The following is a 12582-nucleotide window of genomic DNA, read 5'->3' as shown; positions in this document are numbered from 1 at the left end:
GGCAAGAATACTGGAGTGGGTTGCCATGGCCTTTTCCAGGGGATCTTCTTGACTCAGGAATTGAAGCTATCTCTCCTGCTTTGCAGGCGGATTCTTTCCCCTCTGAACCACCAGGGAAGCCCAGAATCTGCAGTTCATCTATTCTCTCTTTGGGCGGAGAAGAAAGAGTGAGTGGGAAGACCACAAAGCCAATCATTTCTAGGCAAAGGTAAGGACAACCTGAACAAACTTGTGGCAGTAAAAAGGAAGAGTCAGGAGCAAGATTTCAACAGCAGATTTTATGAAAAGTCATTTTAGGCAAATGAAAGAAAGTAATGTGTGAGGAAGAAAAAAACATATCAGAAAAGACTGAAGAATGGAGAACTGTTGTCCTAATTAACAGAAACAGAAGTGCTTTTGGTGGGAATAGTAAATTAGATTTTTAGTGTGTTGAACAATGGTTTTAATTGACCTCTGCACCTTTTCAAGCCTCTGTCATTCAGATGTTTAAAAATGAGAGATTGAATTTACAAAGAATATGATTGGCCAATAAATGTATGAAAATGTGTTACCTCATTGGTAATAAGGCAAATGACATTGCTTAAAAAAGGAGGTATTTTTTTTCTTCCAGTCTATCAGATACAGAAAAATTGAAAAGACTAACTACTCAGGAAAAAACTTAACAGATACTTAGGATTTATAAGAAAATGAAAAGCTTTACTGAAGAAAACAAAAGAAAACTAAAAAAAAAAAAGAAATAACATATTCTTGAGTTGCAAGATAATATTTTAGGAGCAAAATTTTTTCCAAGATTATACATTTAACTCAACCACAATCAAATGTTGACAAAGTGATTTTGGAGAACATCTGGATATTTTATTAAATAAAAATTGCAGAACAGTGTGTATAGCATGCTGCAGTTTGTGTAAAAAAAAGGGGGAAATACACACACATACATATACACACACTGGGGAGGAAAACAGGGGCAGCTGAGATGAGGGGGAGAGAGGGAGACATCTCACTTTTAAAAGATTAATTTTTATTAGAGTATAGTTAATTTACAGTGTTATGTTAATTTCAACTGTACAGCAAAGTGAATTAGTTGCACGTTCTCTTTTCCCACATAGGCCATTACAGAGTATTGAGTAGAGTTCCCTGTGCTAGGCAGTAGGTTTTATTAGTTACCTGTTTTATTTATAGTAATGCATATATGTCAATCCCAATCTCCCAATTTATCCCTCCTCCTGCTTCCCCCTTGTTAACCTGAAGTTTGTTTTCTACGTCTGTGACTCTGTTCCTGTCTGTAGACAAGTTCATTTGTACCAATTCTTTTTAAGATTCCACATGTAAGTGATATCATATGATATATATGGGCATCTCACTTTACTCCTTTTCCTCCTGATTTAGAAAATATGGAAGTATTGTATATTAAAATTAATGAAATTGATTGAGAGGAAGAGCTAGAATGATTTTTTTTAAAGAAAAATAATTGAGGTGGGAGTAGGATGGGATTGTGATAACCAGACAAAGGCTCGTTACAAGAATTAAATGAAGAAACATAGGTAAAGTGGTTGCAACAGTTTTGGCACATTTGGTGTACACACAAATGCTTGCTGATATTGTTTTGTATAACCTTTAGATGAGAACTATAAGACTCAAATATGTAAAGGAATGTGTTGATAAATTTTTACTGCCTGAAGTTTAAAAATTTTTGGATGGGGGAAAAGAGGTTAAGAACATAAACTGAAAAAACTATATACTTATAGCATATATGAGGGACAAGGTCAGTCATTGCACAGATATTTTTTGAGTTTCTGCCCTTGAGTGTGGCATTATACTAAAGGCAGGCTATGTGGTGATGAAAATGGTCTTCACCCTCATGGAGCTTATAGTCTATATAGAGTAATATTACTATCCCTATAGTAATATTACTATATAGTCTATATAGAGTAATATTACACAAAAACTTACTAAAGATCATAAGGTTGGAAACCTACAGGCCAACAGAAGACAAAGGCCATCAAGAGGTTATTTTAAAAATTGTTACTGGTCAATAAACATAGAAAAGTAAAGTCATCCTCATTAGTCAATTTCACTCAAAAGCAATGACTTTTTTGTTTATTAATGGTGAAAATTTAAAACAAACGAAAGCCCAATATTGGTGTGGTGGAGACAGAGGCATTCTTATATCCTGGGAGTGTGAGTAGAATAGTGTAAGCTTCCCACAAAGGCTGTTTAATAACACGTATTGGTATTTTAAATGTGCAAACTGTTTGACCTAGCCATTACACTCCTAAGAAGAAGCATATATTTGAAGGCGTGTGTTCAAGGATTTCTACTTCAGTCATCTTTTCGACAGTAAAACAAATAGAAAACAACTGCAATATATCTTAATAAGTAAAGGGTTAAATTATGGTACATTGATAAAGAACATGATGCAGTGATTTAAAGGGGTGGCATACTACAAACATTGACAGGAAAAGATGGCACAATATTATATTAAGTGAAGAAGGCAGATTGCCTGACAGATAATAAAAAAAAATAAAAAGCTGGTCACATTGAAAACAGTGCATGTATATGTATAGAAAAAATTCTCGAAAGATACACTCCAAAACATGACATCGAGTGATGACAAGAGAGATCATCCTTCTGTAAAGCAATTATCCTTCAATAGAAAAATTAATTAATTTAAAAAAGAGAGAGATCATCTTTATTGTATGTTTTATACTTTTGGGGGAGAGTGGTATTTTCTGAATTCTTACCAATGAATGTGTTACTTATACATCTACAGACAAAATAAAACTCTTTAATAAAAATAAAATAAAGCCGTTTCTTAAATATTTTCTTTCAAAATTCCTTTAGGAATAATCTTTGCTTAACTAAAGTCATGAAGATTGAAATTTTTATGATTAGGACTCTCAGGTTTTGTACATTCATAGTCTTCTTGTCCTAAGTCAGTAGGGAAATCTTTTGTAAATAATAAAATATTTCAAGAATTTGGATTGAATGACAATCACAGAGTACTGACCTCGTTTCCACGGTGGTTAAAAGAATCGAAGAGAAAGAAACCTTGACAGGGCAGTGGACAGGAAATCTCAGCAGCACTGGCTGCCTGAAGTTTGCAGCAGGTTCTCTGGCCGGAACCAGGAGTGGGGGTGTGGGGAAGGTGGACTGGAGGAGAGACAGGTACTTTGATCCTATTTTGGTTTTCATCCTGCCTTACTCTTCCCCAATCTGTGTAAATTTCCATGTATGTAAGGCTTTAGGGTACAGGAGAACTCTTTTCCTAGTTCCTGTCCCTCTTCTCTTATCCTTGCTGAACCTGATCTTATTTGCACTGTTATCTGGATGTTAAGTCCTCTTGGCTCTTCGGCCATTATTGCACAAAAAAAGGTTGAAAATCCTTAGTTCAACCTACATTGTTGTGGGACTCAGGGGCCTCATGCTTAACAGAATCATCCTGTGACTCACAACACTTGCTGCCCATCTCTGAACAGAAAAGAACTGTGTCTCAACCTCAGGCCTTGGAGATGGCGAAGGGAGCCCAACTCCATAGATCGAGGGGCTATTGTAAGGAGTCAGTAATTTCATATAATTCCCAAGCACAGTCTGAACACTGAACTGACCAAAGCACAACTGCTGTTGTATGGAGAGAGCCACCTTACTAGGATACTTAGATTAAAAAAGAGTTCTTATTCTCAAAGAAGTTTACAAACTACAAAATTGATATAATAAACTTTGTATGGTCTCTCATATCTCCGTATATGCGGTCACCCCCACCCCACTCTGCTTTCCTGCCCTGGTGAACCCAGCAGGAGCATGGAGTATGAAGTTAGTCTTCAGTAAGATGATTTAGTCCAAATTCTGTAGACATTTCAAACAGCACCCTCTCTTACTCTTCCTCTTACTTCTCTTAGAGCAAAATTCCTATACAAATACAAGAACAAAAAGTAAAAAATGAAAACTAACTTCGATTGTTCAGAGGCAGGGGTGAGGAGGAACACTGAGTAATCTTCATGATCCTAGATCTAATTATTGGTCTACTTACTAGAAAAATTCACAGATTTTTCTAAACAATTTTTTTCCAAAATAAATGCTGAAATGCTTACTATTGCAAAATGGAAAACCTTATGAATTCTGAAGAAATTTATAATAATAAGTCTATGTATCTGAATTGGAGGAAAAAATGACATGTTAAGGAAACACCTTAGACTCTAGTTTCAGCTACTATAGCATTTGGTTAAATAAAATTCAAAAAAATGTTACCTCAGATTTATGAATAACTGCTTTGTCTATGTTACACTCAAAGTCAGCATTTCACTGAAGAACTTTGTGTTCTGTTGTTTTTTTCTTCAAACCACTTTTCTTTCCACAAGATAATGTCAGGATTTTTCATTTCTAACAGCTCATCTATGAATGGCAAAGAACAGGCAGGACTTTGGAGATAAGAAAATGACTTGGAGGTGCTTTTATATGTTTAATGGTTCCTGAATCTGAACAGTCCTGTGAGATTTGGATAGGGCTCTTGGAAAAAGGAAACGTGTTCAGAGAGACAAGCTATTGCAACATTTGAATTTCAAGCTTGTGGTGAGTCGAGTATTAATAACAAGACAGGCTCATGTGGCAAAATTTGACTTTAGGTTATCTTAATAATGCACGCTCCCACTCCAACTCTACCCCACCTATATTAATACTTGACATTTCAGTAAGATATTTGAACAAGAAGAAAGATGTTCTAATCATGACAAGATAATTTTCAAGCAATGGCTCCCACATTTGGAAAAACTGCAGCATTAAGCCCCTTTTAAACAAGTGAGTTTAGTCCTAAAGGTGAAATGACGGGAGATCCCGGGAGATGCTAGTCGGGGCTTACCTGTGACATTTTCCATAGATAATCCAGGTACGTGTTATTTGTAAAATCAACTGCTTTGTGAACTGAAAGTACAGCATTGGGACCTAACCTCTTGCTGTTGCACCTGTCATTTTTTCCATCTCTACTCATCAAAGGGTGACCTGTTTTATAACGTGTCTGTCTCTGGTGAGGGACATAACCCAGCTTTCTGAAGCTCCCAAAAGAGAGTTTATCTGCCTAAAAGAGACACTTGAAGACTGAACTCCCAGACTTCTGTTACTGAAGGAGTAGGAGGAGTCAGCAGGGTACTGAGCTGTCTGGCAAAACCCACTGTGCCCATCAGTACATATGAAGGTGAGATCAGTATGAAAACCAAGAGCATCTTTTGAATTAATGAGAACTCCTTTAAGCTGAGAGAAGAATTTTTTTGTAGGTTCTCACTAGTAACCTATTTTATACATAGTAGTGTATATACGTCAATCCCAGTCTCCCAGTTCATCCCACCCCTACTTCCCGCTTGGTGTCCATACATCTGTACTTTATGTCTGTGTCTCTGTTTCTGCTTGAGAGAAAAATTCGAGGAAACCATATTAGTCGGCTAGAAAACTAAGAGTAATGATAATGACTCCTTGATTCAGCTTCAGGACTGGGCTGGCTGGGAGACCCCCAGAAGGAGAAAGCTGGTGGATAGGAAAACGGCCACGGGAAGTGCAAAGTGCCATCAATAACGTTACTTGCACTGGGATGCATGAGAAAGTATAAACACACCTCCTCAAACCTGAAGCCCTTTTAAACTGTGATACAAACTGCTGAGGTGGTTTCAATAAAATTCAAAAATAATTTAAAAATTACCTATTCCTCCTGAGTCTAGCTGAAAAGTGAGACCCTGGTCTCTTTCCAACTTCTGGGCTTTCACAGCACTTGCTTTGTGCCTCTCAAAGCACTTACCACGGCCACTCACCTCCACTCAGATTCCAGCTTCCTTGATGTCCTGATTCACCTTTACCTTTGCCTCTGTCATGGTTCTTAGCACAGGGCTTGCCCATAACAGGCATAATACATGTTTCTGTGCAGAAATGAATGAATGGATGTATCTTCCACCAATCTGGTAAAATGTAAAATTAGGCATAAATATATCTGTCACAGATCAAATTAAATCAATAACATAGAAATTTGCTTTTAATTTATTACACAGTAACACATACTTAGGGCTTACATGGTGTCTCAGTGGTAAAGAATCTGCCTGTTAGTGCAGGCGATGTGGGTTTGATCCTTGGGTTGGGAAGATCCCCTGGAGAAGGAAATGGCAACCCACTCCAGTATTCTGGCCTGGAGAATCCCATGGACAGAAGGGCCTGAAGGGCTACAGTCCATGGGGTCATAAAGCATCGGACACGACTTCATGGCTAAAAATCAAAGTATAATAATATGCTATAATGCTTTGTAGCCTGTGTTATTTCAGGTTCTCTAAGAAGCAGATTCCAAGATAGGACCAAATGTACATGAATTTCATTAGGAAAGCACCTGTGAGAGAAAACGGGGAGGGAGCTCAGAGAAGCTGGAGGGGCATCGGCCTATGAACTAGGTCTGACCCCAAATGAAGGAGAGAGAGACAGCAGGTTGAGTGGTGGCAGGCTGCACTGTCACGTCCTCTAGGGGAAGTTCAGCAAGCCTCTGGGGGAGTCCTGGAGTAAGACTCCACCATCAGAGGAGTCACAAGTCCCACTGGAAGAGGCCCGCCTTACTAACCTTGTCAGGCTACCATTGGTTGGGAGCTGCCGTGGGAGGTGTGGCCTTGGCACCAATGCTGTGGATGGATTTCAGGGCACAGTCTCAGAAGCCAATTAGATTCTTTGAAGTTGGAACTCAGCTACATTTTATTTTGAACATCTTTCGAAATCATATTCACCTATAGTGTTCTGATAAGTGCTTCTTTTTCACAAGTAATACGTTGGCCACTTTAGAAAAACTGGAAAATAAACAGAACACAAAACTTAGTAATAGTTCTAATTTATTTATGTATAAAACACATGCATATTTATGTGTATAAAGTACAAATATACACACAAAAAATATGCACACGCATATACTGTCATCGTTTTCTAGCATTTATGAGCGTGGTGGGATCTGTTCCTGAGCCTTTCTTGGGCATATTTTTGAATGACGACATGAAACAGAACAGGCTGGAAGTCCATAGAAGTGGATTGATTTCAACGTGCAGGACTTTAAGACTTTATATATGCCAAAATGATTTCTTTCTTGGATTTGAAAGTAGATTTAATTTTATACTTTAGTCAAAACTGTTTTACAAATGGCATATACAGGTTTGTATCAAATAAAATAAGAATGTAATGAGTAAATATACCTTAATCCTGTAAGTTTCATTCTGTCCTGCAAAATGGTGGCTCAGTGACTACTGAGTTCATAGCTTTATAAAAGTGATTTATTTTGGAATCATAAAAATAAGATTTTAAAGGATGTTGACATGTTCAGTATAGTGTTTTCTGACAAGCATTTTTTGAATATATAGCACTCTTCTCAGTCACAATGCACAAGCCTGAAGACAAAATATTACATGGAAACAATAGATGAAGGCACTATAGCTCTGTGACACAAAATGACTGTCACTTGGATCAAATAAATAAACAAAAAGAAATTTTAAAGTGAACTGACATTCATAGAATTCAGATTTATAAACATGGCTTCTTGTTACTCCTAATTATATTTTCTTGATGAATGTCTAAATATAATATGCAGAAATCACCATTCCATCCTCATATTAACTCTCCACTGAACTTCATTTTAAGAAATTTTAATGGTTGAAAAGATAATCTGTGTATTGCTGGCTTCAACAACCTCAACTGTTACCTTACTGCTCTACATTACAACGGCCCCAGAGATTATATAATTTGATTAGCATGATTTCCAATTTTTTTTCAGGGTTATTGTAATTCCTCTTTTAATATTCATTAGAGGAGAGACAATGGCACCCCACTCCAGTACTCTTGCCTGGAAAATCCCATGGGCGGAGGAGCCTGGAAGGCTGCAGTCCATGGGGTCACTGAGGGTCGGACATGACTGAGCGACTTCACTTTCACTTTTCCCTTTCATGCATTGGAGAAGGAAATGGCAACCCAATCCAGTGTTCTTGCCTGGAGAATCCCAGGGATGGGGGAGCCTGGTGGGCTGCCGTCTATGGGGTTGCACAGAGTCCGACACGATTGAAGCGACTTAGCGGCAGCAGCAGCAGCAGGAGAAGAGAGAGAACTCAAGTGTCTGTTGGGGCTAAATTCTGTAGCTATTGGCTCCTTGCCATGCCATCTGGTGCTGGTTGCCTCACATGCCAGAGATCTGCTCTTGATGTTTTATGATTGCTGACCACCATGTCAAGAGCCCCTGCTGTCCCACAGAGATGTATCTGGGGACATCTGACCAACCCCACTATGGACCTCTGCCAATTATCCCAGTTCATGATGATTCCAAGGCTGAGAGGGAAGGTAGCTTCCCGTCATCACTCAGTCTCTACCCCAGTTATCTCTTAGCAAAAATCCCTAAGTCCTGAGTGGTAGAGTACATGATACAGTGTTTCAGTCTACACATGGGTTCATTTTAGCTGAGGTGTACCCTATGAACTTGGGTAACTGAGTCAGGCTCCTTCCTTTCGTTGCAGCCAGATGCGGAGTCCAGAACATTCCATGCCAGTGACTTAGGCCTTAAAGCTAAGGCTCACTGGGATAGACTCCCACACCTTCTCTCAACCTTCAGCCCAACTCTCCCTATCTTTGACTCTTTAATTTCTTGCTGAAACCCCTGGTCCTTTCCTCAGTTTGACATTGGGTCTGTCTTTTAACCACAGTGGAGTATATGTGTGTGTGTGGGGCGGTGGGGGGGGGGTGGGGAGGTAGAATAGGGTGAGGTAAGGGGTGGGAGAGATTGTTTTAGACACATGATGACATAAAGTTCTGTTGCATAACACTACACTATTCTCTAGGACTAATGTTCAACCAGGAAAAGTTTGAAGGAAAGGGAATGATTCTAAAGAGTCACTTTCAGTCTTACACTGAATTTTAAAATAACCCACAGAACTACATAATTTTACAACTGGAAGGGATTTTAAAGACCATTTCATGCAGTTTCACTTGACCTGTGTAGGAAGGAAATGTTTGCCCAAGATCAGAGTTATTGGTAGAATTAGTTCTAGAATCAAGATCATTTAACTCCAGTTGATTTTAAACCCAGTATTCAGCAAACATGTCTTGTTGGTCAAAATCATTCTGTCTGATTTTCCTTTTATATGAAGGACATAAGATAGTTGAGATCTAGAGCCAAATATACCAATGGGGGCTTAAAATTTAATCAGAGTAACTTAACAATGCATAGACTTTAAAGAAAAGCTTTTTTTATTTATTAAAGTACAGTTGCTTTACAATATTGCATTATTTTCTGCTGTATAGCAAAGTGAATCAGCCATATTTATACCTATGAATCCCTTTACATGGCCTCACTCACAAACGATCAGGATCGCTGGGTCTATCCTCAGTTTACCATCTTTCTAGTCCTATATAAGTGAATGTTCCTGTATTGTTAATACTTTGAGACCAACATTCTTCGATAACAATAAAAAGAAAAAATTCCTCTGTCTTCATCCAGAAGCTCTCTCTTTTTCTAGTAAAAATATCATCTAGTTTATCTAGCTTCATTTATATCTAGCAAAATCCTGGATGTAAGAAAAGCAAAGTTTACCCCTACTTGTATTGCACTGTTAACTTTCTGTTGCAATTTACAACAGCAGCTGACAATAGACACTAAGGCAATTACCATAGTCTCTTTTTCCTTAAAATATTTTTTTTTTTTGGATGTGGACCACTTTAAAATCATTATTGAATTTGTTTCAATATTGTGTCTGTTCCGGTTTTGCTTTTCTTAGCTCCCTGATCAGGAATTGAACCCACACCCCCTACATTGGAAAGTGAAGTCTTAACCTCTGAACCACGAGGGAAGTTCCCTATAGTCTCTTGACCAGAATTAAATATTTCAAACTGATGCTATATTCACAGATGAACATTTCCACTAAAATTAGACAGATTCTTAACATAGTTTTTCTCTTCCACAGTAACACTTTTCATTTTCTGTTGTATTCAAAATATACAAAAATTTCAGAATTAGCTGTCCAGTCAAGGAAAAAAATTAAATCTCTCTATTTATTCAGCATGAAAAGATTCTTTAAGTAAATCCCCAATGAAAAGCTATGATTAATAATAATAATGGAGCTAGGCGTACATTTTAATTCAAAAACAATTTTGAGTAGAAAGAATGTACTTGGCTAGTTATGGAGTTAATCCTTTTAGCTGAGATAATCTGCAAAATTCTCAAACAGGTTCTATCAAGTGAGAGAATGTAACATTGTTTTATGGGATTTGCCTTGAAATAAAGACAAATAATGTTTCTCTGTGTGTGTCCTAGGCTTTATAAAATGTCTTCCATATTTGAATTCTTCCTTAGAATATCTTGAAGAGTAAATACTACACTCTCCAATTCATAGATGACAAAACTGAATTTCAAAGAGGTTAAATGGCTGGTTCAAGTTTATTCATGTAGAAAGTGACACAGTCTTGATTTAAAATGATGTCTTTTGACTTTAAAACTATGTAACTTTCTCCAACAAAACTGCATTCTCAAGGAATATCACACATATTTTCAGAGATATTGAGCTCCACTCAAATCTCCTAGTCAGTTTGATTTCCTTCAGATCTTTGGGAATGTCAAACCTTGAATTTGGTATAAGGTGGTCTGGGGTTGGTAATGCCAGATTTGGCAGAAGTAAACACCAATCATCTCTGGAGGAAAGTGCCTTTACTGTAAGCCTCAAATTATTCCTAGAAATTATTCCTTTTACAAATATGCAGTGCATAGTTAAAGATAACCAGGCACAAAGATAACCGAGAAGGGAGATTGTGCTGGATTTGAAGCCATCAGATATAAAAACCAGACGTAGGTGAACATATATGTGAAATAATTTAGTTTAGTAGATGGTTTTAGCCCAAGATCAGAGGCAGCTAAAAATAGAATCTGTGAACTATGTAATAGGTTAGAAGAAATTATCCTGAGAGCAGAGAAGTAAGAAGAGAGTTAGAAAACACAGAGCTATTGAGAGAAAATCTAGCATGTTTAATTGAAGTTCCAGAAGGAGAGGAGAGAGACAATGGGACAGAGTAATGTTTGAAGACATGTGCTTGAGACTTTTCCAGAACTGATGAAAGATACTAATCCACACATTATAAATTCTCAAGCGAGGTAAGTCACACAAAATATAAACAAACCAAAACCCTCACTTAAACTCATTTTAATGAAACCGAACGAAACTAGTGACAAACACAAAGTCTTAAAAGCAATCAGGGAAGAGAAAGACATATTGTCTTCAAAGGAGAGATGGTTGGGTTGAATAAAGGCTTCGATGGCTTCACTGGCAGCTCCACTACCCATTTATAAAAGAAATAAATCAGATCTTCCACAAATTCTTCCAGAGGATTTTGAGTCTATCTTAAAAGTCCACTGTAACATCCACTCATGATGAAAACTAGTCAACACTGTACTGGGGGCTTTGGAGGTATAGTAAGATGAGAAGGAAAAACAAAAGTATAATGTCTGGAAAGGAAACAAAGCAGTAATTTAAATGGTATGATTATATGCTTTTCTATACCTGAATTACTTTTCATTTTAAAAACATTTAAAAAATTACTTATATTTGCATAGCACTTAATGGCTTTCAGTGTGCTCTTACCTAATGGTTGTATTTGATCATCACACTTCTGTGAGGAAGCTCAGGTTCAGAGAGGTCAGGTCACAGAGCTGGTCAGTTAGAAGAGGCACTAGAACCCAGGTCTACTGACTCTTCAAGAGTCTTTCTAGTTAACAAGTATTTTTACTGTGGCATACATTGCAATAACAGTTGTCCATAAAGCAATCTATTTATTTGAGAACATAATTTATATCATATGTGGTACTATTTGTTATAAAGCAATGCCAATGGATATGTGTCCTTGGCATTAGGTAGGAGAAAGAGGCTACAATACGATCAATGCAGCTGCTTTAGCTGAGTGTCTTGGTTTATCAAACCTGCAGGTGGAAAAATTATGTTAGAAACCATTGATAAAACTAATGTTATAGTTTGGTTGTGCACTCCGGCCCTCCGCCTACTAACTTATATGTTTGTACTTGGAGGTTGTTGTTTAGTCGCTAGTCATGTCCTAGTCTTTTGCAACCCCGCCAGGCTTCTCTCTCCATGGGATTTCCCAGGCAAGAATACTGGAGTGGGTTGCCATTTCCCTCTCCAAGGGATCTTCCTGACCCAGGGATTGAACCCGCGTCTGCTCCATTGGCAGGCAGATTCTTTACCACTGAGCTACCTGGGAAACCTGGATTTGGAGATAGGACCTTTAAAGAGATCAAATTAAAACGAGGTCATTAGGGTGGGCCCTAATCAACTACGACTTATGAGAAGAGGAAATTTGGGCACATATGGGTACAGAGGGAAGACTATGTGAAGACATAAGGAGAAGATGATCGTCTATAAGCCACAGTGAGAGAGGTGGCATACATCCTTCTCTCATGGCCTTAAGGAAGAATCAGTCCTACAGACAGCCTCCAGAATTGTGGAAAAATAATTTCTATTGCTTTAGCTACCCCAGTCTGTTGTAGTCAACTGTTACAGCTCTAGCAAACTAGCACTGCTAGGGACATACATACCATTA

Source organism: Bos taurus, chromosome 9, assembly GCF_002263795.3.
Source record: "Bos taurus isolate L1 Dominette 01449 registration number 42190680 breed Hereford chromosome 9, ARS-UCD2.0, whole genome shotgun sequence".
In the NCBI taxonomy this organism is placed as follows: domain Eukaryota; kingdom Metazoa; phylum Chordata; class Mammalia; order Artiodactyla; family Bovidae; genus Bos; species Bos taurus.
This window is presented reverse-complemented; position numbering follows the sequence as displayed.